The sequence below is a fragment of the Panthera onca genome, chromosome D1, assembly GCF_046562875.1.
Source record: "Panthera onca isolate mPanOnc1 chromosome D1, mPanOnc1 haplotype 2, whole genome shotgun sequence".
Classification (NCBI taxonomy): domain Eukaryota; kingdom Metazoa; phylum Chordata; class Mammalia; order Carnivora; family Felidae; genus Panthera; species Panthera onca.
Genome location: NC_138348.1, coordinates 56,633,288 through 56,655,548, shown reverse-complemented (window position 1 = coordinate 56,655,548; position 22,261 = coordinate 56,633,288). Strand labels below are relative to the sequence as shown.

Genomic DNA, 22,261 nt, shown 5'->3' with positions numbered 1-22,261 from the left:
ATGCTCTGTCTCTCTCTCTCAAAAATAAATAAACATTAAAAAAAATATATTAAAACATTTCTTTGAATGAAAAGAAGAAAAAAGAGTACCTCATTTTATTTATTTATTTATTTATTTATTAATTATTATCTTTTTAATGTTTATTTATTTTTGAGAGAGAGAGAGAGACAGAGCGCGGAGCAGGGGAGGGGCAGAGAGAGAGAGGGAGACGCAGCATCCAAAGCAGGCTCCAGGCTCTGAGCTGTCAGCACAGAGCCAGATGTGGGGCTCGAACTCATGAGCTGTGAGATCATGACCTGAGCTGAAGTTGGATGCTTAACTGACTGAGCCACCCAGGTGTCCCAAGAGTACCTCATTTTAAAATGAAAGGAGAGTATGGAACTTCAACTGACTAAATGAATTTATGTTTTTTTAAAAAAAATTTTTTTTTTCAACGTTTTTTATTTATTTTTGGGACAGAGAGAGACAGAGCATGAACGGGGGAGGGGCAGAGAGAGAGGGAGACACAGAATCGGAAACAGGCTCCAGGCTCCGAGCCATCAGCCCAGAGCCTGACGCGGGGCTCGAACTCACGGAGCGCGAGATCGTGACCTGGCTGAAGTCGGACGCTTAACCGACTGCGCCACCCAGGCGCCCCATGAATTTATGTTTTTAATATATACTTCCACAATATGGTCAGTTCTGGAGCAAGACTAAGAGTAGGAGGTACAAACTAGGAGGAAATAGGAAAATATAATTTGAGAGTCTGTTTACTAAAACTTTTGGTCACAGACCACTGCTTACTTGAAAGAGTCAGGGTTTTAACAATACCTTTTCCTGTTGCTATTTAATGGTTTATGAACTCATAAGCCATTCATTGTCCATAGATCCTTATATGCTCCTAAAATGTGAAGATTTGTTTCTGTATGGGATGGCCATTGCAACCCACAGCCGGAGTTCACATTTATAGATTTGAACAGGGGATACTTTCATGAGCCAGATGGAATTAAACTAAGGCCTAGTAATGAAAGTGACCCACCACTTGGGTTAAAAATAGAAGTGTTAGAAGAATTTTTGTGTGCACTTTTTTTTTAATTTGTTTTTTTTTTTAACCATACCCAGATATGTAAATATGAGAGATGGTGAAGGTGATCTTTGTGGTAGGATAGCTGTGATATATTAGAATAAGCACAAATTTAGAGGCATACAATCTGAGTGTGAATCCTAATCTTAATCTCTTATTAACTGTGTGACTTTGGCCTTAAGTCACCACAGGTCACTTAAACTTCTCTGAGCCTCATGTATCTTATCTGTAAATTAGTAATAATTATAGTATCTTATGGGATTATTTTGATAATTAAAACAAAAGTAATGCATATAAAAGCTCTCTTGCATAGTATGTGGAACATAATAGATGTTAAGTAAATGCATGTGGATTGTAATTTTGTTAAGTAATTGAGAACATCAATTCCGAATTATAGTCTGTGACTTACTCATCCCTAACAAGTTAACTTGTGGGTTAAAAAATGTAATGAGCCTCAAAGATAAATTGTTCAAATAATTCTAAAGAATTTCTTTCACCAAGTTCAGTAGTCCTAGGTACCTTCCATTTTTCTCTGTCAGTAATGATTCTTCTCATGATTGCTGGATGGCTTCTGCAACTCCAAGCATAATAATCTCAGACAACAATGTAAGTAGAGGATGGGGAGGGAAGAACAGTTTATGGAAATTTTCTCTGCCTTCCTCCCCTCTTTATTTCCTCTGGAGAAGGTCATTTCTACCAGAAATTATCTGAATAGACTTTCTCTTATGTTTTATTGTCTGAGTCTGCTTCATTTGGTTGTTCATGCCTAGCTGTAAAGGAGGCTGGGAATATGATTATATTCTTGGAGAGGTGGTCTTTGCCAGCAAGAAGTAAGGTATTGGTGGCAGTAATATGGCTTTTGCCACATTACTGTTTTGCCCTGTTTGTCACAGGGACCCATTTCTAATTTATTTATAGTGTTTCCCATAAAAGTGTAAAAAAATGTGTTGGGGTTTAATTGTGAAAGATGTAGCTGGATTTCCAGATGTCCCAAACGGACTAGAACCGTTTGTATCCCCTCCTACCAACTCCTTTTGAAATCAGTGTCTTAGGTCAGGAGTAGGTTTTTGTATTTGCTATAGGTAATGGTCCAATAGGCCTGTGGCCTCTTAGGATTCTCAGCGATACAGGAGTGATTAAATATCTTGCCTCTTTTGGTCTTCTGATACGTAGAGAAATGGTGGTCTAAGGGCCTCCCAGGCAGTTGGTTTTTGTTTTTGTTTTTGTTTTGTTTTTTGCTGAACTATTTTTACTTCTAAGGTGAAAGCATTAGTAAGTAGTGAAGTGGCTAAAATGAAAGCAGGGAAGGACAAAAAAGAGCTAGAATTACTCCTAGCTGAATAATTTGCCCCTTAATGATTGAGGATTGGAAATTCAGTCTTGGAAATACAAAGTACTGGAAGAGGCCTGTGATGGTAAGTTGATGTTTTTCTTTGTAAATTTTTTGAATGTTCATTTGAATCCTGCAGATGCCGTTCTGTTTTATTGGTGTCAGTCTTCAGGAATGATCTGAGTCTGGTTTGTGCTGTCTATTCTTCAGTGACTAATTTGGGAATTAGGCACAGAAACTTGTAACCCTCTCTTTTGTTCCATTGCTACAGATTTCCTGTCATGCGTTGGTCAGGGCTAACTTAATAAAACTTTGGCTGGTATTTTTATTTCATCTCATTGTGTCTTCACAGTATTCCTTGGTCATGCTTTATTTTAACATTCCATTTGATTTTTTTTTTTTTTTTTTTTTTTTTTGGCATTCACATAGGAGTGTCTTGTCATCCAGATGTTTTCTGTTTTGTGAACTTTGACATAATCCCAATTCAAAAAGAAAATGTTATTTCTGGTATTATGAAAAGTGTCACCATGTCTGTGGCTCCACAGGAAACAATTGGGAGCATATATCCCTTGATTATATGTTAGCGGTATTTGTTTTTCCCCAATGGTGGTTGGAGAATAGGGATTAGAGGCAGAGACTTTTTATTGTATATCTTTTTTTGTATGTTTTGAATTTTGAACTATGTGAATCCTACCTACTCTCAAAACTAAAATTAAATGATTTAGTATTGGTAAATATTTGGCTTTTAATTTTTAGTGAAGTTACTTCTATATTTTATGTTAACACACTTTGCAGGTTATTTCTAATACTAAGAATACTACAAATATTAAGAATACTTGATACATAAACTTATTTTCATAAAATGACTTGTCTTCACCTGGTTGTAGTTTGGAGTTGGGGAAATAGTCTCTGTGTACTACTGTGTTTCTTTCTTTCTGTATTATGGAATTGTTTTATTCCAAAACAAGTACACATATTAGGTGGTTAGATTCCTGTCCAGCCTCAAATTTTATCTTAGCTAACTTTATCCAAAGGTTTTACATTATAGTCATAATTAAAAATATTATTTCTGTGGTAATATGTATTTTGCATTATTAGTCAATTCTTTCCATGGGGGAATTGTTTTCTGTTTTACTATAGAGGTGTTTTAATAGTTTCCTCAGCTATATTGAGTTAATTGAATATTTTTAGTACTGCTTTTTCTTTGCTTGCATTTTTAGCTGGACGTCTTTCTGTTTTTCAAGTGGTTGTTCTAGGTGTTACACCATGCATCTTTAATTCATCACTGTATACTTGGAATTAATATTATACCACTCCACCCAAGACACTTACAGGTCCAGTTCTGATTACTTCATTCCAGACTTTGTGCTGCATACCTTATTTATTTTTTAAGTTTATTTATTTTTTGAAAGAGAAAGAGAGAGGGAGTGCAAGCGAGCAGGGGGGACAGAGAGGGGAACAGAGGATCCGAAGCAGGCTCTGTGCTAACACTACAGAGCCCAATGTGGGGCTCTAACTCCCGAACCATGAGATGATAACCTGAGCCGAAGTAGGACACTTAACTGACTGAGCCACCCAGGCACCCCTATGCTGTGTACTTTATAAACGCCATGATATGTTAGTTTTTCTTTAAACACACTTATCTTTTGAAGAGATTAAGACATAGATAAAAGTCTTTTATATTTACCAATTTTGACTTTTCTTTCCTTCCTCAGACCACATAGGTTTGAGTTTCCATCTGGTATCATTTCCTTTTGGGTTGAAGAACTTCCTTCAGCATTTCTAGTGCAGTTCTACTGGTGACAGTTCTCTTAACTTTCACTCATCTGAAAATGTCTTTATTTTATTTTTCTTTATTCACCTTCATTTTTGGAAGGTAATTTTCGCAGGATCTTGAATTCTGTGTTGACAGTTGGGTCACCCCATTGTCTTCTGGCTTTTAATGTTTCTGATGAGAAACCATATATATATACACACACACACACACACACACACACACACACACATATTTATATACTTGTTTTCTTCTATGTAATGTACCTTTTTTCCTGATAGCATCGTTCTTCTTTATCTTTGTTTTTTTTGCAGTTTGAATGTGATGTGACTAATGTATCATTTTATTACTTTGCTGGGGGTTCACTGAGCTTTTTGGATCAACAAATCAGGGAAATGTGGGGCCATTATTTCTTCAAATTTTTTTTCTGCCCCATTTTCTCTTCTTCCGTTTTTGGATTCCAAGGATATGCATATATTAAACTGTCTGATAATAATCTGTGTTCTTCAGAGTGAGTAGTTTCTGTTGATCTGTTTTCTGGCTTATTGGTTCTTTATTCTGTAATTTTTTTCCTTAAAAATTTAAAAAAAAATTTTTTTTTAACGTTTATTTATTTTTGAGACAGAGAGAGACAGAGCATGAACGGGGGAGGGTCAGAGAGAGGGAGACACAGAATCTGAAACAGGCGCCAGGCTCTGAGCTGTCAGCACAGAGCCCGACGCGGGGCTCGAACTCACGGACCGCGAGATCATGACCTGAGCCGAAGTTGGCCGCTTAACCGACTGAGCCACCCAGGCGCCCCAAAATTTTTTTTTTAATAAAAAAATTTTTTTTCTTTTTATTTTAGAGACAGAGAGCAAGCAGGGGACAGGGGCAGAGGGAGGCAGGAGAGAATCTCAAGCAGGCTCCACACTCAGTGCAGGGCCTGGTGCAGGGCTCAATCCCAGCACCTTAGGGTCATGACCTGAGCCAAAATCGAGTTGAGCGTTCAACCAACTGAACCACCCAGGCACCCCTTTTTCATTTTTATTTTTTAGGATTTTATTTTTCAGTAATCTCTACCCCCCAATGTGGGGCTTGAACTCACAACCCCAAGGTCAAGACTCACATGCTCTACTGACTGAGCCAGCCAGGTGCCCCTCTTCTGTAATTTTTAGTCTATTTTTAAGTCTATCCGGTGAAGTTTTCATTTTTGATAGTGTACCTTTAAGTGGTTGAACATATTTATAATCACCATTTTAAAGCTCTTGCCTGCTGTTCGCAACACTGGAGTCATATTGTGGTCTGTTTCTGTTGATTGCTTCCCTCCACTCCCTCATTATGGGTCACGCTTTCCTGCTTATTTGCATATCTAGTAAGTTTTGATTTGGATTTTGTGGATGGTACATTATAGGAAGTCTCAATTGTGTTGTCTTTCTTTAAAGAGTGTTGAAATCTGGCGTTTCCACTGAAAGCCTGAGTGCCCAAGGTGTGCAGAAATGTCTCTATTCTGTCTGAACTACAATTCTGATGTCTCCCAGCAGTTTGCAGCTTCTGGTATCTGTTCAGCTCTCAGGCCTGCAACAGTAATTCTCATGGAGACTCACTCTGGCTTATATGTAGCTTGGTACTCAGCCAAAGATGCCCAAGGAACCCCCATGCAGATTTCTGGGAACACCCCTTCTGCATTGTTGCCTCTTCTCCAGTATCCTGTCCTCTATAAAGTCTAGCCACTCCACTAGCCCAGGACTCTGATTTCTGCATCTCAATTTGGTGAGACCGTTATGCTTGGCATAGACTTCACTTCCCTGTGATGAAGTTGGGAAAGTTTCCCAGGCAGAAAGCTGGGGCAGATGTTGTACATATCTCCTGTACTGCCAGTTGTTTCACTCCTGAAAATAGTAGAGTCATATGTTTTGTCTAGTTTTATAGCTGTCACTCGAGGAGGGCTAGTCTGGTACCAGTTACTTCATCGTGTCTAGGAAAAGTCCATTTCTTAGATGTGTTAGAGGAAGATACTTAACTGTATTTAAATACATAAGATTATGTATTTATGCATGTTTAATATCTATGTAATCCTAATTAATCTTGTGCTTTTAGATGTAGGAGTTTGGATATTCCATGTATAAATGTGTTCTGTAGGATGGGAATTTTTTAACACCTTTATTAAGATATAATTCTTAAACCATGTAATTCACTCATTTAAAGTGTATAATCCAGGAGCTTTTAGTATATTCAAAATTGTGCATCTATTACCACAATCAATTTTAGGACATTTTCATTACCACAAAAAGAAACCCCATACCCTTTAACCATTACCCTTCCCCTTCCCCTTCCCCGCATTTGCCCAGCCTTAGGCAATCACTAATTGCTTTCCATAGATTTACTTGTTTTGGACATTTCATGTAAATGGAAGCAGTTGGCTTCTTTTACTTAGCATAATTTTTTCAAGGTTCTTCAGTGTTGTAACTTCTATCAGTACTTTATTCCTTTTTATTGCTAAATAATATTCCAGTACTTAGATATACCACATTTTATTAATCCATTCATCAGCTGATGGACATTTGGGTTGTTTCACTTTGGCTGTTATGAATAACTGTTTTATGAACATTCATGTACAAATTTTTTAATGTACATATGTTTTCATTTTTCTTGGGTGCCTAGGAGTGGAATTGCTGAGTAATATATTAAGTCTGTGCTTATTCAAGGAACTGCCAGACTGTTTTCCAAAGGGACTATACCATTTTTCATTCTCACCAGCAATCTGTGTGGGTTTGATTTCTCCACATCCTTGTCCACACTTGTTGAACATTAATTATATCTCAGATCCTCCCAGCAGCAATGTATTCTATAATTACAATTGTTATTATTATTATTCCCATTTTATAGATGAGGAAACTGAGGCTCATAGTGGTTAAGTGTCTTGCCCATGATCAGAACTAAGAAATGGAAGAACTACATTTGAACCTGGGTGTATCCCTGACTTTTAAAATTTAAGTTCTTTCTCTCATTGAAAACTGTCTTTAAAGGCATTTGATAATAACAGTTGAAATCGAGTGAAATTTTCACAGTATTTCCATGTATCTTTTCTTAGCCTTTATTAGATCTTGGTAGGAATCCATGGAACATAGGACCATCTTTTCCCTGGTTTTTATAGCTGGACTCAGTTTTTTTGAAAGTTAGAAAACAGATGTCTTTCACTTGGGATTATTTTAAATAATTGGGGGTACACTATTTTCAGTGCCTACCATGTCCAGGCATTGTGGACGGAGTATGGTATCTTGTTTCAAGAACTACTACTTAGAATAGATACCAAAGAAGGGGTGTAAGATTCAATGCCTTGCACATCTTTGAGTCTGGCTGATTAGTGTAGGAGTGGAAGAAGATATGTGATCTAGAGTTTCATGTTTTTTTCAGATCCAGGCTTGTTGAAGGATTGTGTGAGACACTGAACTTCTAGGGAATCTCTTAGCTCTTCTGATAATTATATCAGGTTTAGGTTATATTTTGAGATACTTCCATAGTCAAAAATGCCTTTTCTGTCTTTTTTTTTAATGTAAATTAAGATCAGGCAGTTTTGTGATAACTGAATGAAGGATGTAATAGTTTCTGAATAGCTTGTCTTGCTATTCTGACCACCTAACTAACTATGTTTATTTTTAACTTTTTGGCTGTGTACCTAAAATAAAATATACTCCACAAATAGCTTAGAATCAGCTTATTTTGGGTGAATGAAAATACTTTATATTAGTTAGTAAACTCACTGTAATAAAAAATAATTCTTGACATGTTTGAAATCAGTAAGTTACAAAAGTTATTGAAATGTTTCTTACCTAAAAAATAAACTGCTGTTAGCGAATTACATTGCTTCATTATGTATAGCTATATAGATGAGGACAGATATTTTTCTGAAGAGAATAATAATCCTAAATTTACTTGCAGGAAAATACCAGATTTTCAGAGTTCCATAGTTTATAACAATATAAAGAATAATAGTAACAAATTATAATACTTTGTTAAAATTTAAAAAATGGATTTGACAATGCATGTTTTGTCAGTGTGGGGTCTTTTGTCATTGATCTAGGTCTAGTCTTGATATATTAGTACACATATATTAAAATTCTTCAAACCTCCTGTATGTTATACATCAGTAACATTGTAAAGAAAGAGAAAGCAAGAAAAAAGACCTCAGAGTTTATTTTTATGTAACTCTGCCAGGCAGAAGGCTGTGAAAGTTTTATGATATATCTTTTAAATGTACAGTGTAATTCAAGGATAAAGAATAAGATGTTTCTTGCAGTAAAGATTTTTAAAGACAAGTAATGTAGTAAAAAATTATGTGTTAACTTTTATGTGCATTCTATAGAAATAGCAAACATTTTCATTTGATTAAAATGTTTGATATGTTTTCTGCCAGGATCTCGAAGGAATGTGTGTTCCACTTTAATAAAAGATTATCTGACTAATAAATGTCTCTGACTTTTTTTCCTGGCAAAGAAAACTTGGCGTCATTATTTGGGTCTTAAACTTGATATATCATAGATGAAAACTTTTAAAGTCATGGTGTTCAAAGGTGAACTTGATTACACAGATCTCCTGACAAGATGATTTTGGCAACTTGATGAATACCGACTAATCTTTTTAAAAATATTTTTTTAATGTTTATTTGTTTTTGAGAGACAGAGACACAGAGTGTGAGCAGGAGAGGGTCAGAGAGAGAGGGAGACACAGAACCTGAAGCAGGCTCCAGGCTCAGAGCTATCAGCACAGTGCCTCATGAGGGGCTCAAACTCACCAACAGTGAGATCAGACCTGCGCTGAAGTTGGACGCTTAACCAACTGAGCCACCCAGGTGCCCTGTAATTTTTTTTACTTGATAATACGGTTTTAGGTCTTTTTTCTCCCCCAGGTCTGTGTGTGTGTGTGTGTGTGTGTGTGTGTGTGTGTGTGCGCGCCCGCGCGCGCCATGATCTCAATACTTTTGAAAAATGAAAGGACATAGTAATCTTCTATCATCATGAAATGTTTACTAACTTGACCTAAATACTCTTTGAAGGATGTTATGATAAAAAGCTTTGGAAGATGTCTTGTGACTCTCTTTATCTTAGGGCCTATTATGACAAACTTGACTTCAGTTTCTCTGTGATAAAATTGTCTCTTTCCACGTAACTCAATTTGAGGACATTATTTCTCTTTATTTGTAGTGTATCAAGAGCGAAAGACAAAGAAGTTCAAAAATGCCCAATTAAAATTACTCAGTTGGTCAGCACATACATTTACTAGAGAAAAAGCAGCTTTATTTAGACTGCATTTGATCAGTCTGAGAGGTGATATTCCCCAACTTTCGTGATGTTGGAAAGTGGGTGGGAGAGGAAAGGATGGTTATGTGATGAGGAAGATGATAGAGCTTTTTCGGATTCCTGAATATTGCCATCACAATGTTATAACATTGTCTTCTTTGAAATATTTTGAATTCTCAGAATTAAACATAACTTTAATTAAAGGTAGATGCCAAGAAATGCATTGTAGAAGTAAGAGTCACCTGTGTACTTTACAACACGGCAGATGCTTAGTCCTTCTCTTGAGATTCAGAGCTGGTAGATTTGGAGAGAGGCCTGCGCACATGCATTTTTAAAAGCATAGTTGGTAATTCTCATTTGTAAGTAAGGATGAGAACTGCTGTTCTAAGAGTTACCAGTTTAATATGCATTTCAGGCTTTCTTCCTTAACTGAGGCATTCCAGGAAATATTTCCTTGGATAATAGATACTGCAGGAGAGGTGGATTTCCAAGATACATAAAATAATAAGTTGGGTAATCAACCTTGAAAAATTAACAGTGGATTCTTTGTAGGCTGAAAATGTCAGTGAAATAATTTTTCAAGTTTATTTCACTTAAAAAATTGTTTATTTTTGAGAGAGAGAGAGACAGAGACAGAGTGCGAGCAGGTGAGGGGCAGAGAGAGAGGGGGAGACAGAATCCGAAGCAGGCTCCAAGCTCTGATCTGTCAGCACAGAGCCCGACAAGTGGCTTGAACTCATGAACTGTGAGATCATGAACCGAGCTGAAGTCAGATGCTTAACCAACTGAGCCACCCAAGCGCCCCTCAAGTTTATTTTACTTTTAATGCATCTGTGTTGGGCAAATAAGACAGTGGTAGTTTGGCTTGTTTTTAGGTGTTTGTCTCCCTTTTTATGTGCATAATTAAAAAACTACATATATAAATATATAAATTATTCTTTTGTTTTTGGTGAGATAAGGACAGATGAGTAGTTTTATAATATTTTGATTTTCAAAGTCTGTTGCCTAGATTAGTAGTACTAACTGGGAATTTGTTAGAAGTGCAGTTTTTTGGGCTTTATCACAAACCTACTGAATCATACATTCTGGGAATGGGACCTAGAAATCCAGGATTTAACAAGTCCTTTTTGGTGATTCTCATGTATGTTAAAGCTTGAGGACCACTGTTATAATAACTATTATTTACAGTGTTGTTTTATTTTTTGCTTACCCAGTACTTAACTAACCCATTGTTCAATATTTGTTTCCAAAATTTTACTTTAGTTAATGCTGCAGTGAATATTTTTGTACATCACACCCATCCACACACCCACACAGGGTATCTAAAGATACAGACATTTCCTGGTCCTTAATTGTTAATTGTTAAGACTTTATTGTTTTAAGCTTTACAAGTTGGTTTTCTGTTTATAAAGTGCTTAAACATCTATTATTTCATTTAAATCAGAGCAACTTGAGGGGCGCCTGGGTGGCTTAGTCAGTTAACTGTCTGACTCTTGATTTTAACTCAGGTCATGATTTCATGGTTCATGAGATTGAGCCCCTCGTTGGGCTCTGTGCTGACAGTGTGGAGCCTGCTGGGGATTCTCTCTCTCCCTCTATCTCTCTGCCCGCCCCCCCCCCCCCATCTCTCTCTCTCAAAATAAACAAATTAAAAAAAAAAATCTCAGCACTTGAGAGGTAGGTATTCACTTCATATAGGTGAGGAAACCTAAGCCCAAAGAGATTCACTAACTTGTCCAAGATCACATTTTTAAATTTTTAAATATTTTATTAAAATTTTATGTTTAGAATACTTTAATTTGGGAAGCCTTTTATGTCCCCTCTTATTCCTTTTTTGTTATCCTTCCTCTGTGCAGAGTTGAAATAATAAACTACCTAGCTTAAGTGGGGCATAACAGAACAGTACTTGAAGTATGAGATGGGGGGAAAATTGCATTTACCAGAACTTCCTTCTGGGAAAAATGTGAGGAAAAAAAGGAGAATTGGAGAATTTTCTTGGTGCATGTGTGTGTGCTGAGCTCTGCAGCTTATTCATTGCCCTCCCTCCTTTTGGCAGCATTCTGCCTATTTTCTAAACAGACATGGAATAACAACAACACACTGGCTTGAGGAGGTGCCAGTTTAGCTTTTGTGGGGAGCCTGTGTTTTTCATTCTATGTGCTCCTGTAATGTCCTGTTAGACCATTCATTATATTGTATGTTGTGTATGTGTGTGTGTACACTTTCCCTTCCAGACTGTGAGTTTTTTGAGAGCAAGACTGTCTTTTCTCTTTGTATATTTCATAGACTGGTATGTAGATGCTGAAGGAATATTTGTTATCGATTGAGACGTTGTTAACCATATCAATTTTTAGTAAATTTTAAAATAAAGTCTCCATTGTTGTTAAACTCAAGTTTTATTTTCCTTTGTTTATCTAAAGAGTTTATACTACACTATAGTACCTAATTTTTAGTGTAACATGCTGGTTGATGTTCTTATTTGTGTAACTATATTTTTAGGATACATTTCGAGAAGTAGAGTTGATGGGTCAAACATTATATACTGTTTAAATGGTTGTTTATACTTGCTGCCATATTGCATACCCCTGCCCTGTGTAGGTACTTATTTCCAGACATGGCCACAGGATGTGGTATCATTATTCTAGTATTGTTCTAATATTGGGCATTCTAATAGGCAATAGCATTACTGTTTAAATCTGGATTTCTTTGGTTATTAGCAAGGTTGGATTTTTTTCTTGTTTGACTATTTTACATTATTTTTCATGTTTTGTTAATCATTTGTCCCATCCTCATCCATTTGAGCTGCTATAACACATTTCCACAGACTGGGTAGCTATAAACAATAGAAATTTATTGCTCATGGTTCTGGAGGCTGAGAAGTCCCAAGATCAAGGTGCCGGCATGGTTGTGTTCTCTCTTGAGGGTCCTTTTCCTGGTCATAGCCGGTACATTCTTGCTGTGTTCTCAAATGGCTGAAAGGGTTAGGGATCTCTCTGGAACCTCTTTTATATGGGCACTAGTTTGCATTTATGTGAAGGGTTCCATCCTCATGACTTAAGTGCCTTCCAAAGGCCCCACCTACTAATACTATCAATTGGACATTAAGATTCCAATGTATGAATTTTGGAAGGGCACAAACATTCAGCCCATTGCATGTCCATAGTTGAATTTTCTGTTTGAATATTGAGAGTTTTTTTTTATATATATATATTTTAGGCTATTTGCTTTGTTAATTTCAAATATTCTCCTCCTCCCCAGCTTGTTTGTTTTTTAATTTTGCTTCTTTTTAATGTAAAAATTTAATATCTAGGTTGATCTATACTTATGTACCAAGTATGTAAAAAACCTAATGATGTGTTTTTGAAAGTTGAAATGATACTGAAAGTTGAAAATAAAGCAGTAAAATATGTTAGAAAATACTTCTAAAAAGAGGGGCACCTGACTGGCTCAGTCAGTAGGGCGTGCAACTCTTGATCTCAGGGTTGTAGGTTTGAGCTCTACATGGGTTGTAGAGATTGCCTTAAAAAAAATCTTTAAAGAAAAGAAAATACTTTTAAAAGGAGAAATGATATTCCCTTATTAGATGAAGTAGAATTGAACTTTTATTAATAGGGAAAAAGATACTTAAAGATAAATGGAATAATCCACCTGGAAGATCACGTAAGCATAAAAGAGTACAAATTATAAAATTATAAGGCGAAATTGACAAATCTGTGGTCCTAGTGGGAGATTTTAATCTCAAATAAAAATATATACAAGATTTGAATTCCATAATTAATAAGCTTAATTACATACATATGGAATTCTGTATTTAATAAAGAGAATATACTTTTCAGTTACAAAACTAGATTATGTAATTATTTATAAAGGAAGTCTCAACAAATTCCATGGAAATGATACCATACATTTTATGTAGTACATGGTTAAGAGGGCTCAGGAGCCAAATTCTGGTTCTACCTTACCTGTATGACCTAGATGAGTCACCTAACCTCCTGTGCTTCAGGTTTCTCATCTGTAAAATGGAAATGATAATAGTGTGCTCCTCAGAGCTATTGTGAGGGTTAGAGTTCAGTACAGTGCCTTGCCATGTGGTAAGGGCTCAATAGAAGTTTGCAAACATCATTATTGTATTATCATATTTTCTGATCACAATGCAGTGAATGGGAATCAGTAATGATGAGATAAACACCACCCCCCAAATAAAAGACAAAACCTTTATATATACTATATATAAACTTTTACATATTTTATTACTCAGTAATAAAAAAGTGAATTATGGATATACAGAACAGTGCAGACAAGGAAAACATTCTGAGTAAAACCACATAAAGAGATAAACTGTATGATTTTATTTACATTAAGTATTAGAATAGGCAAAATTGGGGGACTTGGGTGGCTCAGTTGGTTAAACGTCTGACTTCAGCTCAGGTCATGATCTTACCGTTTGTGAGTTTGAGACCCACATCGGGCTCTGTGCTGACAGCTCGGAGCCTGGGGCCTGCTTTGGATTCTGCGTGTCTCTCTCCCCTCTCCCTCCCTCCCTGCCTCTCTCCTCTCTCTCTCTCCCCCCCCCCCCCCCCCAGCTCACGCTGTCTCTCACTCTCAAAATAAATATAAAAAAAAAAAAAAAGAATAGGCAAAACTAATTTATGGTGGAAAAGAAATCAATACAGTGGTTTCCTCTGCAGGTTATGAGAGGGAATTGTCCAGGAAAGGGCATGAAGGAACTTTCTGGGATGATGCTGTCATTCTCTATCTTGATAGGCATTTGGATTACACAGGTGTATATGTTTGTCACAACTCACATAATACATATATAAAATTTATGCATTTTATTATATGCATATTATATTAAAAAAACTGAACAAATTGTTATATAATTGCAAAAAATGGGTAACAATTTAAAGTGCTTTTTAGGGAGATGGCTGAATAAATGAATAGTGGTATAAATGTATGATGAAATATAATGCAACAGTTGAAAGAAATACATCTCTTGGGTAGATCTCATAGTCTTAACATTTACCGGAAAGACCCAAGTTGCAGAATGACAAAATACTATGTACTGTTGGTAGAAATCTGTATATTTAAAGTATAAAAACTTGGGTAGGAAGCACATGGTATTGGTCGTCTCTTAGAAGAGAAGGTGGATCAGTTCTAGAACTGGTAGACTTTAGTATATTGTGCAATTACATTTCCCCGAAATACATTTGAAGCAAATAAAATGTAAGTTTAACATTTGTGGTAACTACATGGATGTGGGTTTATATTTTTAGTTGTACTTCCATGTTGAAAAATGTTCCCAGAAAGTTAAAATCACTCCGTGGTCCTGTCATCCAGAGATGATCACTGTTGCTTTCTTACTGTATTTTAAAAAGTGGTGTCTGGAGACACCACTCTCAGTTTGCGTCTTTGCTCGATCAGTTTTATGTGACATGTGTAAAGCAAATGTTGACCAAAGTAAACTTCTTAGACTTAAATTAGGTGTGTATTCAAATATATAAAGTTTTAATTTTAGGGAGATATTACAAAGCACTTTTAAGAATACAGCTTTTCCAGGGGCGCCTGGGTGGCTCAGTCAGGTAAGTGTCCAACTTCGGCCCAGGTTGTGATCTCACGATTCATGAATTCAAGCCTCGCATCGGGCTCTCTGCTGTCAGTACAGAGCCTGCTTTGGATCCTCTATCTGCACTGCCCCCCCCCCCCGCCCCGCCCCTTCCCCACTCACTCTCTCAAAAATAATAAATAAAAAAATTAAAAAAAAAAAAAGAACACAGATTTTCCAGTGGTGCCTGGGTGGTTCAGTCAGTTAAGTGTCCAACTCTTGATCTTAGCTCAGTTCTCAATCTCCGGGTCATGAGTTCAGGCCCAGCATTGGAATCCACACTAGGCGTGAAGCCTACTTAAAAAAAAAAAAAAAATATACAGATTTTCCAGTAAATAGTAATAGATCTATGAACTAGGCTATAAGAAGTTCAGAGTTCTGAATATCCAGTGGTAGTTTTTAAATTTTCCACAGTACTTATTAAACTGATAAGAACAGATTCTACACTTGATTTCAGCCAAAAGCCTGAGAAGTGATCCACAATATTTATTTATAAATAAATATGTTTATTAATCCTGTAGGATATTATTCTATCTCTGTCAAAATGTGAAATTCTTAGGCAATGTTATGATTGGAATTGTAGTATTCTAGCCATAAATTTTTTAATTCTGCAGAAATTCAGTAACTTCCTATAGCTGTTTTCTTGTTATTGTACTCAAGGATTTTTTGATGAGGGGAATGCAGATTTAAGACCCTAACTGGAAGAAATTCTTGCTTCATTTTGTTTTTGATGTCCTTCTCTTCCACACACTCCCAGCTCCAGTAAGGGAAATTTGAAAATTGTATAAAATTCTTTCTTGCCTCAGTCACTTTTTCTGTGAATCAAAGGTGTTCTCTACGTGATGTCTAAAGTTTCTCATTTCTCTGATTTTATGATTTTTAAGTAGTTCTGGAAATCTTTGGATGCAAATATTAGCTTGTAGAGAATCCTGTGAAGATCGAAGCCTTACTTTTACCAGCTAACTTTACAGGTACTTATTTTACCAAATACCTTGTCAGATTTTAGAGTTCTGTAATACAGTGCATTTTCTTTATTTGGACTTAACAGATTTAAAAATTATTGTTAATTCTGGAATAGTCTATTCAGTCAACAAAAATTTTTAATTAAAAAAAAGTCTTATGTTTAATTTTGAGAGTGAGAGAGACAGAAGGAGGGACAGAGAGAGAGTGAGACAGAAAATCTGAGACAGGCTCTGCACTGATAGTAGAGACCCCAATGCGGGGCTCGTACCCACAAACCACAAGATCATGACCTGACCTGAAGTCAGACACTCAACCTACCGAGCCACCCAGGTGCCCCTCAACAAATATTTTTTAAAGTGATTGTATATGATTGTGTAAAACTTATAAATAATTAAAATAATTTGGATTTATTAACACAATTCTGTAAGACACCTATTATGAATTTTTGTACCACATATTTGTAGCCTAATAATAAGCATTAGCTGAGTCCTTTATATTTCCCAAAGTGCTTCTATATCCATTTATTTCACTTAATCTTCAAAACAACCTAGTAAGATATATGTGATTTGCAGATGTAAAAATTGTTGCTCAAAGAGATGAAGGTACTTATCCAAAGCCAGGATTAGAAAAATTCAGGATCTCTGACTCCTAACCTATTCTCTTTCCACTTCCCTACTGTATTTTTGTTTCCGAGATCTTCTCTAGGGAAGTGAGATTAGTGAGGCATATGGTGATGTCTTATATGAGGGTGTACTGTAGACAGTGGAAGGGAAGGCAATAAAATATGGAAATAATGTAAAATTGATTATTTGTTTCATTGTCCTTATTCTCTTTATCCTTGGCTTCATTTTTATCACCAAGTTTCATATTATTTATCACGGAAAATGTCTTAAATAAAATTGGTTCTAGGTTCTTTCCCCAGTTTCTCCCCCGACCTAACCAGAACTACTTACTAGCAATTGTGTGTGTTTTTAAATTGCTCTCGTCTGTAACTTGCCTCATTTATGGGGTGGAAATAACCTTTTCTGGTTTCACAGGGTTGTTGTGAAGGGCAGAGGGGATAAGATGGGAAGGGACTCTGAAGATCTTGAAATGCTTTACTTAACAGGGATTAATGTTGCTGCATGTCAGTCTCTGTGGCTCAGTCCATTGCTGGCCTGCTTTTAAATGAATGTATTCTGTTGAAATGTAGTTAAACTATATTAGAATTTCACCATTTAGTCCTGCAACTCTCTTGCCTTACATTAGTAAGTTTGTACAGTCTTTTCTGATTAGGAGACGTAGAGTGAAATGATGTCATGTTGTGTGTTATTTAATTGTACGAGGTATAAAGTGTGCAGAGGGTTTTTCACTAATGCCAAATGGCAGGCCAACTGACCTGCACTGGAATTGCAGTGCAGCTCCTAGTGCTTATATTACAGCTTGAATTTATTTTCATTTTTTATGTAATCTCTACACCCAACATGGGGCTCGAACTCACAACCCCAAGATCAAGAATCTCACGTTCCATGGACTAAGCCAGTCAGATGCCCCATAGTCTAGCCTACATTTAAGATGAGCTCTGTGCATAGTGGGGAAGTGTGACTGTTGGGTCCTCTGGAGCTGGTAACAGAAAACATTTCTTGATACTTTTTGCCTTAGCACTTGCACTGGTAGTATTTACTGGAACATTTGGCACCTTGTTTCAGATATTACAAAACTAAAGGATACTTTAATGAGGGGAACTTTTAAAGGCTTTTACAAACCTCTGGAGGAGGATTTGCTTGATGTGTGGGATTCTTAGAGGAATATCATGTCAAATTAATATGGCTTGTTATAATTAGATTTTGTGAATATCTAAAATAAATTTGTGTACACTCTAAAGTAATGTAAAGAAAGCTGATGTTAACAAGCCCTTTTTTCTTTTCTGGCATTTCTTAACTTTTTTCTTGAAAAGTATATGTATCTGTAGTTTATGTGTAAGTTCTGTATAGATTCATTTCAGTTTAATTGAGCATCTGCGTACCAGGCGTCAAACTTAATGCTTGGAGGTACAAAGATATGTAAGGGAGATAGACACAAATGCAGGTACTTTTTTTCTGTGTATGTATTCCCTATTTTATTTATTTTTTAATTTTAATTCCAGTAAAGTTAACATACAGTGTTGTATTAGTTTTAGGTATACAGAATTGTCTGATAGTATATAGTACAGTATCATATATTAATATATAAAACATATGCTATTAGTATAGTGTAATATAGATTCAACATTTCCATACATTACCCAGTGCTCATCATGACAAGTACACTCCTTTCTTAATCACCTTCACCTGTTTCACCTATTCCCCCACCCACCTTCCCTCTGGTAACCATCAGTTTGTTCTCTCTAGTTAAGCGTTTGTTTCTTGGTTTGTCTCTCTCTCTTTTTTTCCTTTGCTCATTTGTTTTGTTTCTTAAATTCCACATGTGAGTGAAAATCATATGGTATTTGTCTTTCTCTGAGTGTTGTATCTCACTTAGCATTATACAGAGATATTTTCACTGTAATGTAGTTAGCAGTATGACAGATACATGCTTTGGGAATGTAGCAGACAGATACTTGGTCCAGCATAGAGGTTCAGGCAATGATCCTAAACTAACTCTAAATCAAATCTTGTAACAATGGAAGCACTTTGACTTTTCAGAAATGATAAACCAAAAATTTTTTATGTCAGTCTTTTGCAGATTCTGAAGTGGTGTTACTTAATTTTTATTTATTTTCCACTTTTATGTTTTATTTACTTTCAACTTGATTGAGGTATGATTTGCCTGCAATAAAAATCATTTTCAAGTGTACATAGTTTGGTTTTTTTAGTAATTGTATGTAATTAAATTATCACCACCACGCTCAAGATACGGAACATTTCCATCAGCTTAAAATGTTTTCTTGTGCCCTGTGATGCCCCAGCTGCAGACAGCTAGTGATCTTTCTGTCATTATATCTGTGTCTTTCCTAGAATTCCTTATAAATGGAATCATACTGTAGGTACTTTTGTGTTTAACGTATTTTATTCAGTGTAATTTGTGTTCAGTGCAGTGTTTTTTGAGATTCATATTGTTGCATATCTTAATATTTTATTCATTTTTTATTGCTAAGTAGTTTTCCATAGTAAGGGTATATTGCAATTTGTTTATCCATTCACCAGTGGATGGGCATTTCATTGTTTCCAGTTTTTAGCTGTTACAAACTGTTTACATTTTTGGCTGCTGTGATATTTGTGTACAAGCCTTTGCATGGACCTGTTTTCATTTCTCTTCGGTAAATACCTAAGAGTGTGATTGCTGGGTCCTTTATTTAATACATGTGTATTCACTTGATAAGAAACAGCCAGAATGTTTTCAAAGTAGCTGTACCATTTGGTATTCCTGTCAGCAGTGTATGAGCATTCCAGTTGTACCATATCCTCATAAACACTTGATATTGTTAGCGTTCTTAACTTCAGTAATTCTATCGGGGTGTTTGGTGGTATGTCATTTTAATTTGCATTTCGTTAATGACTAGTGATGTTAAACATCTTTTCATTATTGTTGACCATTTAGATAGTTTCTTTTGTGAAATGCCAGGTCACATCTTTTGCCCATATTTAAAAATTGGATTGTTTGGGGGCGCCTGGGTGGCTCAGTCGGTTAAGCGGCTGACTCGGCTCAGGTCATGATCTCGCGCTCTGTGAGTTCCAGCCCCGTGTCGGGCTCTGTGCTGACAGCTCAGAGCCTAGAGCCTGTTTCAGATTCTGTGTCTCCCTCTCTCTGACCTTCCCCCGTTCATGCTCTGTCTCTCTCTATCTCAAAAATAAACGTTAAAAAAAATATTTAAAAAAATAAAATAAAAATTGGATTGTTTGACTTCTTAATGTTGAACTGTAAGTGTTATTTATGCGAGCCCTTTATAAGATAAATTTTTCTCCTTCCTAGTGTGTGGCTTGCTTTGTCATTTTCTTAACTTGTGTCTTTCAAAGAATAAAAGGTTCAAATTTGGGTGAAATCTGCTTCATCAAATTTTTCTTTTATGGCTTTTGCTTTTTTGTGCCCTGCTTAACATTTAGTGTCACGATCCATTTCAAGTTTATTGTTCCATCACCATTTGTTGAAAAACTTATCTTTGCTGCATTGAATTAGCTTTTGCATCTTTGTTGAAAATCACTTGGGGTGTGTGTGTGTGTGTTTTCATGGATACTATTTTGATTCACTGAGCTATTTGTTTATCTTCATGCCACTACCACACTGTTTTGATAACTATAGTCTTATTGTAAGTCTTGAAATTAAGTAATGTAAATCTTCCCATCTTGTTCTTTTTCAGAGGTGTTTTAGCTATTTTAGATTTTTTGTTTTCAATAGAAAGCTTATTAACTTGTCAATTTCTTCAAAAGGCCTGCTAGGATTTTAATTGTGACTGTATTGACTCTGTTTTTCAGTTCCAGTAGAGCTGTCATTTTAATAACATAAAAGTCTTTCAGTCCATGAACGTAGGATATCTTTCCATTTATTTATTATTTAATGTATTTAATATTCCTTCACAGTGTTTTGCATTTTTCAGCGTCTGGTATTCCATATCATTTGTTAAATTTATCCATAAACATTTTATTTTTTGATGCTATTGTAAATGGAGCATTGAAAAAATTCATTTTCTTACTGTTCATTGCTGATATGGAAGTGAATATTGAATATTAGGTTATATCCTGTGACCTAGCTAAATTTACTAATTTAGTAGCTTTTCTGTGGATTTCTTAATATTTTCCCTGTAAAAAAAAAAAATTTTTTTTCCCCGTACATAATCATGTCATCTAAAAAAAAGATAATTTGACTTTTTCCTTTCCAATTCTTATGCCTCATTCCTTTTCTTGCCCTTTCATATTGTACCAGTTAGTGAATGGAAGTGATGAGAGTGGACATCCTTACTTTCTATCTCTTTGCTTTCTTCCTAATCTTAGGTCAAAATCATTGAGACTGCACATGTTTTATCTGTAGAGTTTTAATAGATGCCCTTAATCAGGTCTAGGAAGGTTCTTTTTTTTTTTTTTTTTAAGTTTATTTATGTATTTTGAGAGTGAGCGAGTCATGCTTGTGCATGAGCAGGGAAGGAGCAGAGAGAGAGAGAGAGAGAGAGAGAGAGAGAGAGAAAATCCCAAGCAGGCTCTGTGCTGTCAGTGCAGAGTCCATTGCAGGGCTTGATCTCATGAGCAATGAGATCAGGATCTGAGCCGAGATAAAAATTCAGACCCTTAACTGACTCAGCCACCCAGGAACCCCGGAAGTTTCTTTTTATTTCTAGTTTCTTGACAGTTTTTGGTTAAGGCATTTCATTTGAATTTCATTTTTTTTTCCAGCTGTATTGAGATGTAATTGACATAGAACATTGTATAAGCTTAAGGTATACAGTGGGATGATTCAATACATGTCTATATTGCAAAATGATTACCACTCTAGGTTAGTTAACACATCCATCATATCACATAATTAACTTTATTGTGTGTGTGGTAAGAACATTTAAGGTCTATTTTTTTTTTTTAGCAACTTTCAATGTATAATCTACAATTGTTAACTATAGCCACTCTGATGTACATTTAGAACTATATGATATACCCCAGAACTTATTCATCTTGTATTGATTTGTACCCTTTGACCATCATCTCCCCATTTCCCCCATCCTCTAGCCACAACTATTCTGTTTCTGTCTGTGATTTTTTAGCTTTTTTGGATTCCACATATAAGTGAGATCATACAGCATGTTTCTCTGTCTGACTTATTTCACTTAGTATAATGCCCTCAATTTCCATTGATCTTGCAAATGGCTAGATTTCCTTTTTTGTGTGTGTCATTGTGTATACGTATATATTTGTGTATGTATGTATACACACATGTGCGTGCACACACAGACCATGCTTTTTTAATCCATTTTTCTGTCAGTGGACACTTAGGTTGTTCCTGTGTCTTGGCTATTGTGAATAACGCTATATTGAATACAGGGATATAGATATCTTTTCAAGATGCTGATTTCATTTCCTTTAGATACAAACCCAGAAGTGGGATTACTGAATCATGTGGTAGTTTTATTTTTAATTTTTTGAGAAACCTCCATACTGTATCCCATAGTGGTTGCGCCAGTTTACATTCCCACCAACAGTGCCTAAGGATTATGTGTTCTCCACGTTGGCCAACACTTGTTTCTTTTCTTTTTGGTAATTGCCATACGAACAGGTGTGAAATAATATCTCATTTTGGTTTTAATTTATGT

The 22,261-nt window shown here is 35.9% G+C and overlaps 1 protein-coding gene and 1 pseudogene across 5 annotated transcripts in view; one reads left to right on the top strand and one right to left on the bottom strand.

Annotated features, from left to right (window-relative positions):
* FCHSD2 (FCH and double SH3 domains 2) overlaps window positions 1–22,261 on the top strand; it is a 296,103-nt gene that overhangs the window by 21,147 nt on the left and 252,695 nt on the right. The gene's annotated exons all lie outside the window — the stretch shown is intronic.
* On the bottom strand, window positions 15,382–15,525 carry LOC132662685 (U2 spliceosomal RNA; annotated as a pseudogene).